Here is a 20,112-nt window from a genome sequence, read left to right on the forward strand (position 1 = left end):
ACAGGTGACCTTTTTGCAGAATGTTGTTTACTTGGTCAACACACCAAGTACCTTGATCCCAAATGCACAGACTCATTAAATGAGCACTGTCCTAAATAGATTCTTCATGATGTTTACAGCAACAACAAAAATAACAACAAAACCCAGGAAGGAGTGATAAGGAATTCTGCTTTTCTTTTTTTCCAGCCCAGATCTGTGTCAAAATACCTTCAAGCCATCTACCTTTAAAGCTGCTTTAAAAAAGGAAAGTGCATGTATGGCAACAGACTTTGTAGCTATAATTAACAGCTCTCAATAAAGACAGATGATACAGTGAGAAGTGTTGTAGGCTGGCAGTACTACAGAAGTGGAAAAAACCTATTTGTCCAGCTGCCTAGTGGTTATGGACTGTGTCCAGATTTCCCAGGATTGTTTGTGTATGTATGAAAGGCGGTCTCATATAAATGCACACGTACCTGGCTGAGGATCCTGTTCAGTCCAGGTCTCCAGGAGCTGGCCACCCTTGCTTGCCAGACAATGCTATAAGTGGTAAAAAGAGACAAATAGCCAAAGGTGGAGGTTGGCAACAACAGAGGTATATGAACAGGGCATCATAAACCAAAAAACCCTGTTGAGCAGCTACATAATGTTGTCTGTGAACATCCATAAAGGCTTTTGGAGGGAAATAATGTTAAGGTATGAGCTGATAGGTAGACAGGTTCATATATGTATTCACACACTCATGTACAACCATTTTGAGTTTTCCAATGCTAAAACACCTTTCCAAATAGTAGCTTTTTGCCAGAGAATATGATTCAAAAATGGGGATGCCAAGTAACATATGGTTTTGTTACCTTGTTCACCTGCTTTGGGTGGCAGCTAGTGAAGACTGCTTCTCTTCATCCTGGCTGTGGAAAAGGAAACAACCCTCCTGTTGGTTTTTTTGTTAGTCCTTGGGGTCACGACTACAACTCAGCGAGTTTAAAGGACGGAGCCTCATTTACTTTATGGCTTAATGGTCATTGCCGTATCATTTGGGTCTCTTGGCTAAGCAAGCCTACACTACATCTCCTGTGGCTGCCTCATCTGTTCCCTGTTCCTCATAGATCTGACTGAGCTCTTGCCCACCTAGAGCTGGTGTTGGTTGCTTGTGGTTTGTTAATTTATAAATTGTGTCCCTTCTCTTCGGAGCTGGGAGCTGTTTACTCATTTACTGAAGCTGTTCATTTCACAAGCAGTTAGAGACTGCTGCAATGTTCCCTTCATATCCTCAAAAACCTTCTACTGCCTGAGCGAAACATTCAGATTCCCACAGGGGGAGTGGGCCCTCTGGAAGCTTTATGTGAAGGATGGCATCCCCCATCTCTTTCAGCATCCTCAACTGTTAAGCCTCAGGGATCTCAAGTCCCTTCAAGCACCCATGGGTGCCCCTTCAGCAACAGAGTATTATTAACCTTCATGTAGTATATGGATTAGATGAGGCACCTTGGATGGTATGAATCCAGGTCCATTTGCTAGAGGAGGACTCTAGGTCTTTTTCCTCTACATCATCTGGCATTTGCCCTTGCATTGCATCTGGAAAAATGTTTTGCTTCACCAAAATACTGCATTTTTTAAACTTAATTCTCTTCACTGTATCTATTATAGAGGCCAGCCAGGCCAACTGAAAATTGTGTCTTGCCTTTCCTGCACTGGAACTGCAACTTTCTTCACTAGTCTGGTTTATTACACCTTCAGCTGGAGTACATATAGATTTCCAAGTACAGAAAGATAAATCTTCCGATATTAAAAACTCCTATTTGGTAGAACACTAGAAAATAGCAAGAATTTCGCCTCTACTTTCAGTACCTCTTAAAACTGACTGGAAGAAAAAGGAAACCACAGCTCTCTAATGTTGTCTGATTTTTTTCCATCTAACAACTGGTGGTCTTGTTAGACCATCTCACTGCAATACCCTGAACATCAGATCATGGAATCATGGCATAGTTCTAGCTGCTGGGGACCTGGGGAGGCAGCTCTAGTCCAACCTGTTCAATGCAGAATATCTACCTTTTAATTTTGTTAATGATTATGGGTCTGCAGACACTGAATGAGGCATAGCTGTTATTAAATTTAGGTGTGCTCTATTGCATCTTTTATTGTGCTGTCTCCAGGATATCCGAAAATTATACATATTGCTGTGAATGTATTCATTCTGTTTTTGTTTGCCCCTTTTTGCCAGAGCCATCTTAAATGTTTTTCTGTCCTCAGGCAAAGATATGTTAATTCAAACAGGGAGCATTTGATTTATTTTTTTTTTAACCTTGAAATTTAAAAAGAGATTGTATTAAGCCACTAAAATGAGAGCTTAACTTATTTTTAATAATCAAATAATTTTTCACCTAGCATTTTCAGTATTTCATGAAGTTCTCTATATTAAATGTGACGGGTACAGGCAGCACTTGACCCTATCTAGAATAATTCCAACGAGCTCCAGGACAGAATACTGATTTCATCACAGAATGGCCAGGTTCTTATAGGTCATCTAGTTCCAGCTCCCCCATCATGGGCAGGGACACCTCCCACTAGACCAGATTGCTCAAAGCCCCATCCAACCTGACTTTAGGATGACCTCCAGGAATGTGGCATCACAGCTTCTCTGGGCAGCCTGTTCTAGTGCCTCACCACCCTCACAGTAACTAATTTCTTCCTCATTTCTGTCACAGGGTGTCTGGTTGAGTTAATATTAAAAATATCAAATTAATAAATATTCAGGTATATTTTGTCTTTCAGAGGGGAACAATTAAGGCCAACTGTCTGAAAATCTTACAGCACTTAATAAGGAGCTCTATTGATTTCATAGGTTTTTCAGACAATTTTGAAAACCATGCTCTTTTGTAGTTCCAGATAGATCCCATGCCATAATTTTCCTATGCCTTACCAAGTTCCACATGGATTTTTTAGCAGAGTCGTACTCTTGATCATGTAAGACAGATAACTGTACAGGAGTATGATAAAGATCAGCTAAACCACGGATTGAGGAAGGTGAGGGAAGAGCTAAATGACATCAAGCAATAAGGGAGGTATTTGAAACAAAGGAAGGTGGTTTCTCTCAGTGTGGTAGTGAGCTGTCAGGAGTCTGAAAAACAAGAAGTACCTCAGAGAGTGGTTAGTGCATGCTTTGGGAATCAGAGATGGTGGGCCAAATGTTGTGTGTTGTGGAAGCAGAGTGCATGAGCTCTGCTGAAATAAACCATTTGCATGAGTGATAGTACTTAGAGCTGCTGTATGAGCTGAGCTGGCTCAGTAAGTCCTGTGTGATTTCAGTGGATAGTGTGCTTCTTGTATAGAGTCATGTTTTTGTATAGAGTCCTATGACTGGCTGCCGGCTTTTAGCATGGAATATACCAGGGCTTGGCTTGACTCAGCAGCCGTTCAAGTGATAGACGTCCAGATAAGTCACTCAGAACCACCTAAGGAAGATATAATCATACTACCAAGAGGTATTTCATGTGTTAACGGATTTGTTTCTTAAAAAGTCTGAATGTGCAACTGAAATTTGCCAAACTGCGAAAGATATCTTCTTGCGGTCTTTTCAAAAGTAAGCAGTGAATTTGCTTTATTTCCAGGTGAACAGGAGTAATAATGAAGAAATTGCTCTTGAAAATTGTGCCAGTTATATGTATAGTTAATTGTGGACTTTACTTTTTGGCTGGCAAGTTGCAAACTGACTTGTCTGTTGCTTTATATTTCTTGAGCTTTGCTTTGTTTTAAAGATTAAAACAAAACAAAACAAAAAACAGCTGGCTTCCCAGATGTGTTTGCTGCAAGAAACCAGACACAAGTGGTTTCAAGAAACTGGAGACAAGTGTGTTTCCTCCATAGCAATTGTGCTAAAAACAAACTGTTCTCTTTGACAATGTGGCTTCAGACACTTTCCACTATTATGGTGCTGGTATCTGGAGTCTCAAAAGGCTTTTGTCTAGCACAGAACAGTAAATAACCACAGATTCTGGGGACATGTAGAAACATCTCATTAAGGATATTTGAGAGAGAGATGACAAATAAAGTCTTGGTATCAATCATGTTGTGATCTGAGTGTGCAACAACAAATTATCCTTCCTGAAGTAACTCAGCTATCGAAGGCTACAGATGTGCTTGTCTTCGGCAAAAAGCTCAGCTTTTGCAAGCCTTTGGACTAGCAGCCATGACCATGCAGTTCTTCCACATGAAGCATGCTGATGGCATCTACTAGATGTTGTGCAGCTGACAGGAAAAAGATGCGATAGTTCATTAGTTTTTTCATTCTGTTTAATTCAGACATTTTCAAAAGGAATGGCACTGAAAGCTTTGTCATACTGAAGGTGCATAATAATTGCATCAAAATTGCCCATCTGCGGCTAAAGCAAGATAATTGCCTAGGCGTGTTCACATTTGCAGAAGAGATTTTGAATAATAAATGTTTATAAAGCTCTTCTGTCATCATGTTATCCAAACCTCACCCGTGAGCCAAACTCTCAGTTCATTTACACTCTTTTCAAACCAAAAATATCTCACGTTGGCACAGCTCTGGGGTGGGTGTAGATGAGAATCTGGACTAGTGTAAGTTACCTGAAACTGGCTTCCAGCTCCCCAGCAACATTTAGGAGCCAAATGGAAAGAGAGTAATCAGCAAACTGTGCTGATTCCTCGCTAGTGTTATTTTCTATGTCTTTAATAATTAATTTGACTAATTACTAAGATTTAGGAGTGCCAGTGCTGATTTTCAGTGATGCTGATTGGCACTCCTTGCTAAGCAGCAAAGTTTGTCAAAGGGTCAGAGCCACAAAAAGGCTAAGACACGTGCCCCATCCTGCAAACAGCCCTAGACATCTATGTGTGGCTTCCAGCAGACATTTCCTCCTCCTCGGGAGCCTCTCTTTTCTGCCAGAGGTAAGGCGTAAGCAGATCCATCCCCACAAAGGCAGGCTGAAAATACAGTGGCACTGGCAGCAGCAGGTGAGATACAAGCCATCTTAATTTGGCTTCTCATGGCTGAGCTAACCTACTCCAGCAGATAAGCTCCTTAGCACACACTCAGCTCACCCAAGCCTTTGAACACAGTCCCTCCATGCTTGACAAGATGCAGACAGCTGAAAGACATGTCCTGGTTTAAGCGCATGCTAACCTGGTCAATCCCTCCTCCACAGGGACTCGGTTTATAGCCGCCTCTGTGTTCTGATGCGCTCCCCTTTCCTGGCAATTAAAGATGTAAATAGCATTGACCAGACAAAATTTGTTAATGCAGTTTTGTTTCTTCTTCAAGAATGAATTAATTGATTTTTCCATTAGACTTGGTACAAATCACACCGATGTCCTCGTAGTCCGCAGTTTGCCTGAGTGTTCCCAGTAGCTGTGTTGCAGTCATCACAACACATCTCACGCCTCTCCCTTGCTCACACAGAGCTGTTCATTCCAGCCCGCAACAACACAATGAACAAGAGCACGTGATTTGCAGTGAGATGGAAAATGTCTCCAGCTGAATGCCAGGTTCACCTGTTTTCTGCCACTGCATGCCACTGGTCTTTCTGCTTGAACAAGAACTGTCATTTCTGCTGTGGGATCCCTTCAGCAAAATGCCTTCCTGCCTCCCCCAAGACCAGCTGGCTATGCAGCTCTTCAGCTCATCCTTGGTGTTGTAGTGAGATTTCAGCAGGCTGTACCTCCTGGGTAACCCCAACACGGCCATGTGGCCATGGCAAAGCTGATGGAAGCACTGGGAAGGTAGCCAGCAGCCCTAGAAAATAACTAAGCTGGTGTCCCCAGCTACCTGGAGCCCTGTGTATCTCAGAGTGCTTTGCCCACCTGCCTTAATGAAGTGCTTTAGATCCCTTCCCTGCAGTAGCAGGGGCCTGCCAGAGGAGCAGCACCTTTGCTGCTAGGGATCCAGCAGAGAGTAGGGTAGCAAAACAGGCATCGCCTCTGCCAGGTGTCTGAACAGATAGCTGAAAGCACATTGCTGCTTTTGTCACTCTTCCTGGGAAACAATCTGTAAAGAAAGTGAGACTAAAATTAGTAACGATATGAACTACTGTTCAGTAAATTTTTCTGTCTCTCAAGGGCTTAAGCTTATTGAGTAACCTCCCTTTCTCTCAGTTTCATCACAGCGCGTTAAGTTTTGAGAAAGGGCTGAGTTCAAACACTGAAGCTCTTTATTCTAGTTGTGTAGGTGCAGTATTGATAGAGCCAAATTTAGCAGATTCCCTAGTCACATTTACAGTAAAATGAGCCAGATTTTGTGTTAGGTACCTTTGGGGGAGAGGGGGAAGGGAATGACAGATAAGGATATCACAGGGCACTGTGACTCTGAATGACTCTGTTGCTGAGATTTAGTGAGGCGTCAGGATATTTTGGGCAGCATTTTTGAGATTCTGCTGCTGGATTTTCCATTTTTGCTGAAGGTTGTGGTGGAACTGTAAAGATTCAGTTGGAAGGAGTGGTGAACCAGTAGTAAAAGCTGTTAGAAATGTCTCCTTGTGGTGTTGTACATATGTGTGCGTGTGTATATGTGTGTGTATAGGCACCATTTGATGTCAGCTACATCCCTTTATCCTGCAAGAACAGAGATTTCCCAGGGAGGTAACAGGCTGTATTACTTTTGACAGTATTTGTAGAACATCCTGCAGATCAGGAGCTGTCCTGTAAACTGCAAACTGTTGAAAGGAAAGCGAAGCCACAGGTTTTGTGCTTTCTAGCTCTAGGATCAATGGGAGGTCATGCTTTTGAATGGGGTGGGAAAATTCCCTTGTGCAACAAGCATCTTACCCTGGGGGGTCTGGAAAGAAAAGCACAGTGTCCAGGATCAGGCCCGAGTTTGTTTGCTGAGGGAGCTGGCACCTGCCTTCTCCCAGCAGGAAGAAGGTTGCTCATTCTCAAACATCTGTCTGCAAAGCACTGCCTGATGCTGCTCCCAAAGTTCCTTCCCTGCCTGCAGACAGAGCCAAAGCCCCAGGAAGAGGACAAGGCACCCCCAGCACTCACCTGCCTACAAACCTTCCAAAAGGGAAAACTCTCCTTCAGAAAAGTTTTTTGACTCTCTGCTGGACCGAAATCCCACCATGGTTGATGCCCTGTGTGAGAGACATTGTATTTAACCTTCCTGCATCTATTTTAAGATCCAAATTGATCACCCATAATTCCTTTTGAAGCCTATGGGTAGTGATAATCTTTGGCCCACTGGAAAAGTCAGCGCGTTAGTACCTGAATATGAATTCATGTTTTTAATTTGGTATGATCCTCCTTGGATTTCAGTGTGAAGGTGGAGTAATCCAGTCATTTCTTGCAGTTTACTCATTTTGCTATCTGTGGATTATTTGTCAAATTCTTTCTGTATTATCTTGATGAGAAATTTGATGAATCTCACCAAATTATTTGTGTCTGTTGGTTTACTTTTTAGGATGATTTATGCATACATTAAATGTGATTGCAGGCCATTTCCTAACACATGTAAACCTCAATTATCAAAGATCTCCAGGGATGCTCTAAGTTTCAATATCAGCCTCACATAAAACACAGTTACTCCATTCTGGCAGTGAACGTGAGCAGAAATGGATGTGGGGAGTTACTAAAGTAATAGTTTATCTGTTATTTCACAAATTATAATTAGTGAAAACTCCCTTGTAAGAATGCATTGACCACATACCCTAAACTTGGTATATTCATCCTTGTTATATATGCTATTGATAATGAAGAGAAAAAGACTAATCTATTTAATAATATTTGCTCTTTGATACGAATTTTATTTTATTGCTATGCTTGTTCAGTAAAAATATATTTTTACTATTAAGTATAAGTATTATTAAATAGATTAGTCTTTTACTATGTGTTTCAAAGATATTATTCCATGTTTTCTTTTTGGGTAGTGGACATTGTTTGCTTCCATCTCCTATGTAATCTTGAAGCTGCCTGCTCATCCTCTCTCACATGCTGGGATTATTTTAGTTTATGGCTCAGCCCACCTACCAACTATTTCAGCTTCTGAGATGCAGTGAGGTAATTAACGCATCCATCATCTTACATGTTCTTCAGATGCCATGAGCAATAAGGAGACTTAGTCTTAATCTTTTATGTCTTTTTCTCCCAGGCTCAGGCCTCTATGGCTTAACTCAAGCCATACATATTTTCATTGCTGAACAGTTCATTCACGTATTTTTGTTCTCTACTTATTGACTTCTAATTCCCTTCCTCTCCTAGAGACATGCTATATTAAATCTCCATTATCTAAGCCTATGTCTGCTTTTCTTAGCTCACACAGACATGCAAGTATCACTATTGCTTAATATTTGTATGAAATTAGCATCCAGCAAATCCTGATCTGGACCAGCTTGTGCTAGCTGCTTTTTCAGCAGGGAAACAAACACAGCACCTGTGCCACAAGAGTTTGCCATCAAGGTTGAGGCACACATCTGCTAAAACCTGCCATTTTTCCTTTGTCTGGTGAGGGCTGACTTCTTTGGCTGCTGCTCAGCAACCTGTGGAGGGGCTTTGGTCCCACAGTACTTGCCAAGGGAAGGCCATGTCCAGAGAAGGGCAACAAAGCCAGGGAAGGGTCTGGAGCACAAGTCTCATAAGGAGCAGCTGAGGGAGCTGTGGTCATTTAACCTGGAGAAAAAAGGAGTTTTGGGCGGACCTTATCACTCTCTACAAGCACCTGGAAGGTTGTAGTGAGGTGATGTGAGTCTCTTCTCCCAGGTAACAAGTGATAGAAAGAAATGAAATGGCCTCAAGTTGTGCTGGAAGAGGTTTAGATCAGGTATTAGGAAAAATTTCTTCATGGAAAGGACTGTCAAACATTGGAACAGGCTGCTCAGAGAAGTGATGGAGTCACCATTCCTGGAAATATTCAAAAAATATGTGGCTGTGGCGCTTGAGGACAAGGATCAGTTGTGAACATGGTAATGGTGCTAAGTTGATGGTTGGACTTCATAATCTTAGAGGCCTTTTTTTACCTCAGTGATTCTATGATTCTTTAAGGCTGGACAGAAGGATGGGGACATCAGGGAGATGCTTTTCTCATCTCTTCATGGACCTCACCATGAACCTAAGTAACACATGTGATGCAGTAGCAGGTGAACAGGAAGGGAAATAATTACAAACATCCTTGTAGATGCAACTAACCCCAGAATTTTCAAAAGACCCAGTTCTTCTGCTTTAGATCTCCTTTCTTCCAACATAACACCTCAATCTCCTCCAGTTCATGTCAGAATGTGACATAAGGTGTCAGATCTTACAAATGACAGTGTCAGAGGAAGTCCTATGTGAGAAGCAGGCAAATGATGAGTCTCACTGCAAAGCACCCCCAGAAAGCTTGCAACTGAGCTCAGCCTGGCTGGGCTGGCTTAACCAAAGGCAGTTTATGAAACAAAACGTTGAAAGAAATCTGAGAGTCTTAGGAAGATGTAAACATACTTTTCCAGATAAAGCCAACAAGTTATTTGGTTAAATTAATCTGTGTCTGAACTTAAACTGAGGTAAGTCCTTACCAGAGTATGTAGGCTGTGATAAATCCCCAGCAGTAATTCTGTTAAATTTTTCAACACCCCCTGCTATGCATGTGTAAGGATTCACAGGCACACTGAAACAGGCCAGCTAACTATGCTTGTCTCCTCTGCTTTTAACCACTCTCAGAACAGCACTGTGCCTCCTCCTCTCATGCTTTCTGCTATACACCCAACCATTTTCATTTCCCAGGCAATCCACTGTACATGGCTGCAATTGCACTAACCATAACTGCAACCAAAGGGTATCTGATCCAAATTACGTAGCACGTTCTGATGTTGGCCTCTGGAGCCACAGATCTGGGAGAGGGCCAGAAAAGCCATTTTACAATTATAGTCTGTCACAGGCCTTAAAAATTTGGTATTAAAATGAAGACAGAGCAGGCACACCCACAGGGCAGGCATTAATCATGGCTAGATAAGGTCCACTTCTCTCCTAGGTGGCAAGCTGCAAGGTTTCAGCAGGAGCTGGCTCCTGCCGCAAGGACACCCTGTGCTTCCTTCCCTCATAGTGCTTTTACCTTGTAATAGCAGGGAGCAGATTTTTCACTGCTCTCTGTGCAGCTGCTTTGGAAATAGTGTGATGCTGGAAGGAAGGATCACAAGGTCATTTTCCAAAATGAAGGAAGGAATAAGCATGTCACAGGAGTAGAAGGCAGAAGACAAATGAGCCCGGTAATTTCGTGTCTGGCAAATACTTGGCTCTCCTCACTGCAGCTCGGCTTTCAGAACCAACAAGCAGGAGGGAGGCTCCTTGCACAGCCCTTCCAGTCTCGCTCAGAAAATCAGAGTCCCTGTTCTCCCTCTACCCATGAAATCCAAGAAGATGCCATGAACTGCAGCTGTGTGTCATAAAGCTATTTCATTTTAGCCGAAAGTGAGTGCTGTAAGAATGGATATGCTGCGTGCTTCACTGACGTAGATTAGAAGGAGCTTTACTCCTCCAGTCATAAATAGTTAAGAACAGAAATCACTTTTGTGACTTTAAATCAAGTTGTAGTACATGAGGGTCTTCCCTAATATTCTTAGATTTTATTTTAGAAATCTTCTGTCATAAAAGGATGTTCATCTGTGCTACAGGCAATCCCGTGGTATCTGAGCATCTAAATCTAAGAAAACTCTTTAACAGGCTCTATTCCAGACATTTTATTAGAGCCATTACCAGAGGCACATCAAAATGTAATAGCACAGAAGCAGATAGCAGCCAGAACATTTCCAGCATGAAACACATGATCTATTCCAATTAAGGGAAATCCACGTTAAAAGTTGTCATTTCCATTTGACAGTTTCAAATGTCACAGTCGCATTTCTGAGACAAATCTAGATACCATGTTTCTGAGTCACCTCAAGTTTATTGTCAGCAGTCAGTCTCTGCCACTTGAAAGCAAAGGCTCTCTTTGCAAGTCTTCCAGGAGCTCTTGCTAGACAGTGTACCTTCTCCCTGAATAATCTGTAGTCTTCCTCTATCTGCTCTGCTAATTCCCAACAGGTAATGATGCTATTTTCTCCCCAGAGATGTAGCCTTAGTGAATCCCAATCACCCTGAACCATCACAACATGCAGTATGGATGGTTTCTTGTCACAGGAAGAAGTCCCAAATTTGTCAGACCAAGCACATGCAGTGCATTCCTAGAGGGTGGCAAAGTCCAAACTCTGCTGTGCAGATAATCAGGAGCTTACGACAGTCATTCATAAAGGCAATAGAGAAGTACTTTGGCTCTGTACTTATACCTGAGTGGTTCAGAGTGCTTTAACTAATGAAATTTTAGTTAATTTCCACTGCTCCTGAACTGCTGGGAGCTACACTTGTGTTATAGGCTGACTGAAGGTGCATGGCTAATGTATCCAAGGTGGGTTAAGCAGGAGAGCAAGAAGAGAAAGACAAGAAAGTGGCAGCTTGTCCCAGGGGACAGGTTTCTTAATGTGTGCCATGTCCCTGGTGCTTCTGCCATCAGCAGCTGCTAGAGATAGGACAGAACTTGGCTGGACCCAGGCTGGTATTTCCTGTGGGGTCCAGGTCCATCTCTTCGGAGGCATCTCTGAGTGAATGCCTCACTGACACAGACTGGGCAGAGGAAGAAGGGATGGTTTATGCTGTGTTAGTCTTTCAGTAATTTTGTTCCCAGAAAGACAAGTATGGCATTTGGACCAGCAGATGGGTTTTCCAATTCATTTACTTGGGAGTTCTGCATCTTGTGCTGAAAAGTTCCTATGTTATTACCATTACAAATAAGGGCTCCTTTCTGTTTTTCAGCCTTTCACAAAGTAAATGGGTACGTTCAGCAATGACTGGGTGGAAATCCTCGTTTGTGGGTTCACAGCCAAGATCAGGATGGTGCTAGTGATTACAGCTAGCAAGGCACCAGCTCGCTCCTCCTCAGGGCAGTTTGCAAACTGCTTCTCTGAACAGAACTGTTTTCTTTGCACTGAGGTTCACACAAAGCAGAGCCAAAAGAAACCATTTAGTAGGCAATAAAAATATAAAATAAAAAGAACAAGTACATAAAAAATGTCACTAGGAGGGAGAGCAGTATGTGCTGTAACAGCCTTATCGAAACCACACTGACATTCCCCCCCACACATGCACAGCAATGACAAGATGCAACTGTTTTGTATTTTCCTACTTCTGTGGCACCAGACTCTGGCCAAAGACTTTTGGTGCTTCACCACCTCTTATCATGTAAGAGGAAAACCTTAAAAATACAAAATATTTCATATAAATAATATAACATTTTAAAACACACAGATGAGCACTCTGAAGCATCGTATCTGTGGAAGGCTTCAGATACAAAACAAATTTCCGCCTGGCCTCTGAAGAACAGCTGTGTATTCCATCCAAACACATAAATAATAATGGTTAGCATCCTGTTCAGAGGGATTCTCATGGCTTCCAGCAATTTTTAGTAACAAGCACCATTTAACTCCACCATCTCAAGTTCAAGTCTGTTTTTTAAATATGGCAAATCTGAAACTACCTTAAGTATCCCCCACCACGGTACTCATTTCTGGTCTTTCTAGGGACTTCAAATAGATCTCATTCTCTTATAACCTCTAAGCAGTGTAATCAACCTCAGTGCCATAATCCTTTTGCTTACTTGTAGAATGAATTAATTTCTATCTGATTGCTCTCTTTTCTTATATTTCTTTTCTGTTCTTTTTAATGTCACACTTGCTTAACTCCATTCTGAATTAAGCAGTTGAAGGCTAGTAACCCGATCAGGTATTTATGTTACTGTTTTCTGTCTAAGGAGGATGTTGTCTGAAAAGTCCAGAGTGGGACATTGAACAGCAGCTGGAAGAAAAGTCAGCACCAAAGGTGGCTGCTCTAATAGCCAACAGTGGAGGCACAGGAGTGACCCACATGTGCCACTCCACACTTGCAGTAGGAACCAGAGAGGTAAATAAAGCTACACCATTCAGGAATTCAAATGAGCATGAGACTTAATAGCCAAGACAGCTGACATCTGCTTTAAAGACCTGATTTGACCAGTTCAACAATACACTTAACAGGGGCTTTGTAGCTCTTTGAATCTGTGCTATGTGTTCACTGTTTCTCCTGTTTCTGGGTCCCAAAATCACACCTGCATCATCAGGCAAGGCTCTGATGGAGTTTGTCATTCCTCACACTGCTGGAGGACATTTGCATCTGTCGTTGTCTATGGATTGATTTGTATTTCTGAGTCAGTGGCCACATGCCGGGGAAGATGCAGATGGGCATTTGGCTGCTCATGGCAGACCTCAGCAGATACCTTTTGTACCATGTGCTTTCCTAGCCCACAGGTAGCTCTTTCTCCCATGCAGATAACACATCTCTCAAGGAGACAACTGATTACAGTTTCTTGGGAATTGGAGGGTGCTGGCTTGAGCAGAGGAGGAAAGGCAAGGGTTACCTGCTTCCACAATTCTGAAATGTCAAGGGCTTTTCACCTGGGGTGTCTGAGGAGTTGCAGGGAGCTGATGGAGGGAGCTGGAAATTTTCTGACCTGCAAAAGTAGGCACAAATCATGTTCCTAGAACTGGAGTAGCTCAGCTTTCTCTCTGGAGGGAGGATCTATCACAAAACTCAGGATCCTGCCCACTTTTTTGGAGTGTATAAAATAGAAAGTGCACGGCCTGCAGATTTATGGATCATGAAACTGAGACTGAGCTTCTGAACCATGTAAGAATGAGTGGCTCATCAGTCCATAAGCCTAAAAAGAGCTTGAAAGAACTATGAAGATGTCAACCCCTTGCAGTGCAAGAAGACTGAAAGACAACTCTCTTGTATTTATCCAGTAGACCTGCAACTTGTGCTCAGAAAGAAAATGAAGCTGATGCTCTGTACTCTTGTGTCTCAAGAGCAGTCTTCAGAGGGAATTTTGCTTTTATATAGGATCCTCATACAATACTACACGTGATTTTACAGATTCCTTTATAACTCTGAAAAGTAGGGAGGAGAAAATTCCTTGGAGACAAGGCTTCTGAACTGGCATGTGCACAATCAGATTTCTTAATTCTTTTTAATATTTCCTCTGCAGGCCTTATTTATAAAGATAACTATAATCTATATTGTAAGGCTATGGAGGGTAAAATATCCCTTCCTCTCTTCAAGAAAATACTTTCTTGGCTGCGAAGCTTGGGTCTGCAGTGCCTTTTATGCAATCACATAGAAGAGGTGTTAAGGGATAATAGACTTGGCTTTCTAGGATGCATTCTGAAATTTTAAAAGAAATCTTGTTCTAAGTGGATGACAGGCAAAATCCAAGAGCACACAGAGGAAAGAAATTAAAATAAAACCACTTTTCAAGTACAATGCAATCTGGCCTATTGTTTTCTGCTGATTTTGTTCACTTCCATTATTTTCCACTATAGAATTAGTTGATATTCATTAGGAATTCAAAAGAAAAATTTCAATTAAATTGTTCAAATCAAAAAATTTCAAAACTTATTTCAGAATTTTTGTAAGTTCTTTTGTTAACCTGTACCCTTCTTCAGAAGCTTCTGATTCAGAGAATGGGCATTTTGTTTCACTTCAAATTGAATGAAAGTAAACATGTACAACTTTTCAACCAACATTTGTAGAACAGTATTGTAGAAGAGACGTTACCCTTGAAAATCCAAACCACACAAGTTCCTGCAGCTCTTCACTGGAGTTATATCTGCCTAATTCTTCATGAGTACATTGTCTTGGTGTTCTAGCTACTATGGCTCCATTTCTGTGCTATCCAGTCCTTTAAAAATACAGTAGGTGTCAGTATTTTTTAATTTGTACATTTACTGTTCAAGCAACAATTTGCTTATATGGCGAGCGGAAAATTTCATGCTTCCCGTGGACGGCAGGAAATTGATTTCAAACCATTCTCAGTTATTGTATGCCACTTGAGAGACCTTAATGTTCCAGCAGCAGAGATGAAAGCCATTAAATTTCTGTTACATATTGCTCTGGTTTTGCCATTTATACTAAGGTGTTACACAAATTTAATGCAACTAGCTACATCAATGCTTTTTGAAGGATTAGCCTATTGGGAGAAAGGTCAAAACAAGTAAAGCTGCTTAGAAATCTCAATCTCAGAAGCAATGGACATCGCATTTTCTAACATCGCTCCCTTTTGGCACCAAACTCATCGGTTGTACTCGTTCACCTCATGTGACTGCAGAATTTCTCAATCTTTCAGAAGCTGCTTTTCAAAGATTGCTGTGCTCTGAAAGGTGCTGTTCAGTCAGGCTCTGGGGTGAGGGTAGATGCCATCACAAAGTCTTGAGACCTCCTCACTCCACTTCCATGGTCCCCTCCTTGCTTTGCTGCTGCGTGCAGGGTTGGGATGACTTTGTTGAAGAACAGAAAGGGAGTACAGGGCAGAGAGTGCTCTGGTTTTGTGTTAAATGGACATCAGCAGTACAACTAAAAAGGCAAACAAACTTCAAACAGAAAAGATTCACCTGTTCTTGAGAGGAGGTACTCTAAAAATGACCACAAATACAAGTATTTAGAAAAGATTGTTTCCTTTCTATATCCCGTTTACTTAATGCATCTAGGGGCAATTTGTGCATAGTAAATGTCCGCTTCTCTGTTATGCCAGCAAACTCTCAGCTTTCTTTTTTAGTATAACTTTCTTCCTTTTCATAGACGAGCTGCCGAGTTAATGGTGTGTCTTTTGGTGTATCCTGACTCACCAGGAGATACCAGAAGGCACTTATTGTGCCTTCCTGTTCCCAGCTATCCCCAGCACCCCATCGTGGCACTGAACAACTAGTATTTAGGCTGTGAGGTTGATTAGTTTATGCCCTTGGCCCAAGGCTGGGAGTGCCAGCAGCAAGGGCCAACAGGAGATTTTCCCAGCTGGAGCCATATCTCCACACAGTCTCTCTGACAATCCACAGGCATAAAGGTGCAAATTAAATATGTGTGTGAGGGTTTATATATGTGTTTCAGTAACAGCTGTCTCAGGGTGTTTGCATAGCAAATTTTATCACTGCAATATTTCTCTCCTCCTTGTTTTGCCTCCTGTCTTGTTCCTTCTCCCAAGACACAGCAGCACTGCTGCTCCTCCTATCAGCACTGTACTTCTATATCAGCAGAGCACAGAAGCCAAGGCAGCAACTTCTAGAAAAGCACTTTATTCTTGCATACTTATTTGGTCTCCCTATGCCAACCACTACAAAATCCAATTTGCAGGAGGCCAGCTGGCCAGTTTCTCCTAAAAGTTTCATTCTGACTATTCCAAAAAGTACTAAGTGGTTCAGGTCACAGCTGAAGAGGACAAGCTGGATATAAATCACATCAGGGCATACTTAAGATATCCACAAGCAATCGCTGCACAGTTTCAGTCTGCAGGCCTTTCACACCCAGAACATCCACTGACGTCAATGGAAATTTTGGATGATGATGGAGAGCAGTGATGATGTTGACTCCGGCAGTCAAAGCCTTGAGAGTCTAATGTTTAGGTTTTCTCTGCCTCAGTTTGTATATGCTGGCCCTCACCATACGCCGAACACTGCACAAATGCTTGACTGCATTTACCTCAACACAACCCTGGGAAACAACAGCGAGCCTGTACCCTCATACCCCCCTGCCAAGGGGGGACAGGCTGCCTGGGGTACTTGTCCAAGCTCACACAGAAAATTTGTGATAAACTATCTAAACTATGGACCTCAAAATTTAGCCTCCTGGTGCCCTTTCCAAGTGCTTTCCCTGGAAAGCTTTCCATGCTTTTCATCTTTTCAGTAAATGAAGTACTGAAGTGTTGCATAAAGTGCCTCTCCAAACCACTGGGACCTGCAGGGAATTGTCTAATCCACTTGGGTTACATTAAAAATTATGTGGGTTTGTGGTTCAGGTTTTCTTCCAAAAAACAGTTTGATTAACTAACCTTTTGAAGGCGAACATTAGCAAACCCATTCATGGGCCATGCAGGACACAGTTTAGCTGTGACTTTGGCGCCAGTGCATCTCCCAAGCCACGCAAAACACAAACCCTCCTCCTTAGTGCAACACCCACCTGCAGCGGGCAAGGAAAAGCAGATCTGCCCTGGAGCAGATCTTCTGACAGCTGGGATGCCCTTCCCCAGAGCTGGGGTGTGTCTCCCCAGCTGGGCCCAGGTGGCTGAGGAGGCTGGTGATGCTGAGGAGCTGTGGTGCTGTGCTGCTCCCTGTCCAGGAGAAGCTGCACCTGCGGAGGTGAGAGGCCTTCCCTTCAGGCAGGCAGAGCCCCAAGCGTTTTTCTGATTGCAGCTGCAGAGGATAAAAGTGAGAGCAAGAGGCTTTAGGAGAATGGTCCCTCTGGAGGCCACTTCCATGTGACTTTTGCAGCAGGAAATCCTCAGGAAGGTCTGAATTCATTAGCACTAAGTTGCTGCAAGCAGTCAGCATTCTGTTTTTGAGGATGGCAGCAGTCATTAGGTGCATGGTACAAGGAATAGTCCTGCTGGACTTAGGCCTTAAGGACACCTGCTCAGCAGCCAATTTCCTGGGATGAAAATACTGCCTGCAACACCTGGCTGTGCCAGCATGTTCCTTGAGCTGGGTATTCCCCTGTCCTTGTTGCTCTTTGATGAACCCAGGAGGAGAAAGAGGTGCAGTCTTTAACTAGCAGTGCAGTCTTTAACTAGCAATGGTCATCTTTAAATTTTATGGCCAGCCATAGTCACTGCACAAATCAGATTTAAAGAATCAATGTGACATTTGCTTTGGGCAAGAAAGCTGTTTTAAGGGAATTACAGAGCCCAGTTATGAATTCCCTATTTCATTCCTGGGCTTTTTTGAACTCTTGAGTAAATGCTGTCTGATGATGTGGTGCTGCTCATTTTCTCAGCTTGCTCCAAAGCTCCCTAAGGACTGTCATTAACTTCCATCCAGATTATTAACTGCTTCTCACACCCTGCCTGGCTACCTGTGCCTGGCTGTACCTGGTGCTGTTGGAGCTGACAGTCCTTTGCCTGTACTCCATCTGGGCATGGTGGTGGGTCCTGGCATACCCTTCATCACACCCCACTGTGCAAATGGGTCAGTTCCCTCCAGCTCATCTTCCAGCCCGGTCTCAAACACCAGCAGGAACTGTCCCTCTGCTTGCACTGTGGGAATGCCAGTAACTCCCAGGAACCTTTGAAGCTTTCATTCCCCTTCTGGCCCTTTCAGCTTCAGGCACTGCTGCTGTGGAGGAGAATGTCCAGTGAGTACCTCCTGGCCACTGCTCGGTAGGCTCTGACAAAGATTTGAGGCCAATCCTGAATGTTACACCAGATCAAGTCAAGCCTTTCTCGAGGGCTCAGAAAAAAGGTGCTCCACAAAGCAATCTTTGAGTGTAACTAAAAAGCTCATTTCTGTGTTCAAATGTGGTGTCTGCCTAGTCTGTGGATGTTTGGAGCTTGCACATAGCAACAGTCTTATATTTTATTTGTATAATGCTGGTTGTCTAGAAGAGCATAAAGTACTTCAGGCGCTGGGTACCTCTGGGGTGTAAAAACAGAAAATGTTGGATAATTCATCATAATTTCAGCTGCCTGACTGCTAAAGGTATCTTGTCACATTAAAAGATGTTTCTTGCCAGGAATACTTGCTGCATTTTCTGAAATGTGGTTCGGTCTTGTTCTGTTAAACTTTTTTTTATTTAAATGTTAGTTTAAACAGTCTCTCATTAAGGTTTCTGAGTGTGTTCTAAGACTTGTCTTGAAAATGTGTATTCAGGTGGTTTGTAAGATTTGTATTATTTGCTTCTTTTGGAGCCATTCTGGTGTATTATGTAAATCCATAGCTAAGCATTTCCTGGGACCATTTATTGTGCAGATGTCTAGTATGGCACGTGCTCAGTGCTGAGCAAAACCAATTGCTTCTGTCTCTCTAGTTCAGAGAAGGTCAGTCTGTGGATTTTTTATTTCATTTATTTTTTGTTTAATTTAAGAGAAGACAATTTTCTCATTCCATTGCCGATCAGAATGTATTTTCTGCAAATGAGCTGGAAACTCCCAGAACAGATAAAAGTTTAAAGGCAGAACACCAGCCCCAAACTAAGTGTAGAAACAAGTAATCAAGTAATCAGTCACAGGCGCAGACATTTAAAAGTGGCAGCTGGGTGCTTGATTGGCTTCTGTGGTAATTTCTTGCATTTAATAATGTGCTTACAGCAAAATATGCATGTGACAATGGACATTAAAAAGTCATTAGAGTATTTTAGATAAGCCACCCTTAGCATCCATCTCCAGAAACCAGTGCTGTCATTGGGGCTGAGGTTACCTCCGGGGCTGCAGTGCTGCCATTCCTGTTAGGAAGGGTATAACGAGAGGCTGAAGGGCCAGGGTTTGCGGCCCTGGTTCAGTCCCCAGCATGGACAGACTGGACTGGATAAGTACAGACACCTCTGAGGAGCGACAGGTCCTTGGCCATGGGCTGCAGCATTCCTCAGTAGGAACTGCAGGCAGCAGGGCAGGCAAGGCACACCAACACACCCAGGATGAGTCTCAGACCTCTGCCCCATGGAAGCTGAGGAGAAGCTTGTGCTTTCCAGCACCTGGAAGCAATTTTCCTGAGGAAAGCTGCAGACAGGGGTATACCAGTTTTGTTGTAGGAGCCTCAGACCAGTGGGGCAATAAATGCCATGGCAGGAGTCCTGGGCATCTCTCTGCAAAGTGCTGAGGCTAGCGGGTTTATTCACAGCATTTTATGATCTGGGACACACCACAGGAGCCTCCGTGCAACTGTTCTGCTGGCATGTGAACCTGTGGTGACTCAGGAAAAAGGCACTCAGGGACTGTCTTGATAAGTAACAGGAGCTGGCTATAAAGTAAACATGCAGGAAAAGCAAATCCCCATCTCTCTGAAGGTGTGATCAACAGGCATCCCTCATCCTGCCATTTTAAAGCACCTAGGGACTTTGCTTCTCTGTGCCCCAGCTTGCACATCTGTAAAACGGGTTTAATGAGCTCACTCTTTTCTTGCACTGCTTTGAAATCCACCCACCTGAGAGGCTGATTTTGTCATGGCTACCCTTTGGGTCAGTGGTGGCTCGAAGGGAAAGGAAGCAAAGCTGAAGGCATGATCCTTTTTTCTGCCAAACACATCTTTACTTTCCTGGAGACCATTCTTGAAGAATATATTGAGTTAACTTGCATTTTTCATCTGTACAGGAGTCATACTTACCACCACT

General features: G+C 42.9%; 1 protein-coding gene across 2 annotated transcripts in view; it reads left to right on the top strand.

The window, feature by feature from the left end:
• The window catches only part of SLC35F3 (solute carrier family 35 member F3), a 163,015-nt gene that overhangs the window by 124,832 nt on the left and 18,071 nt on the right, over nucleotides 1-20,112 (top strand). The window lies entirely within an intron of this gene.

The sequence above is a fragment of the Chamaea fasciata genome, unplaced genomic scaffold (genome assembly GCF_029207755.1).
Source record: "Chamaea fasciata isolate MVZ Bird 193981 ecotype frontalis unplaced genomic scaffold, bChaFas1.0.hap1 SCAF_3, whole genome shotgun sequence".
Taxonomy (NCBI): Eukaryota; Metazoa; Chordata; class Aves; order Passeriformes; family Sylviidae; genus Chamaea; species Chamaea fasciata.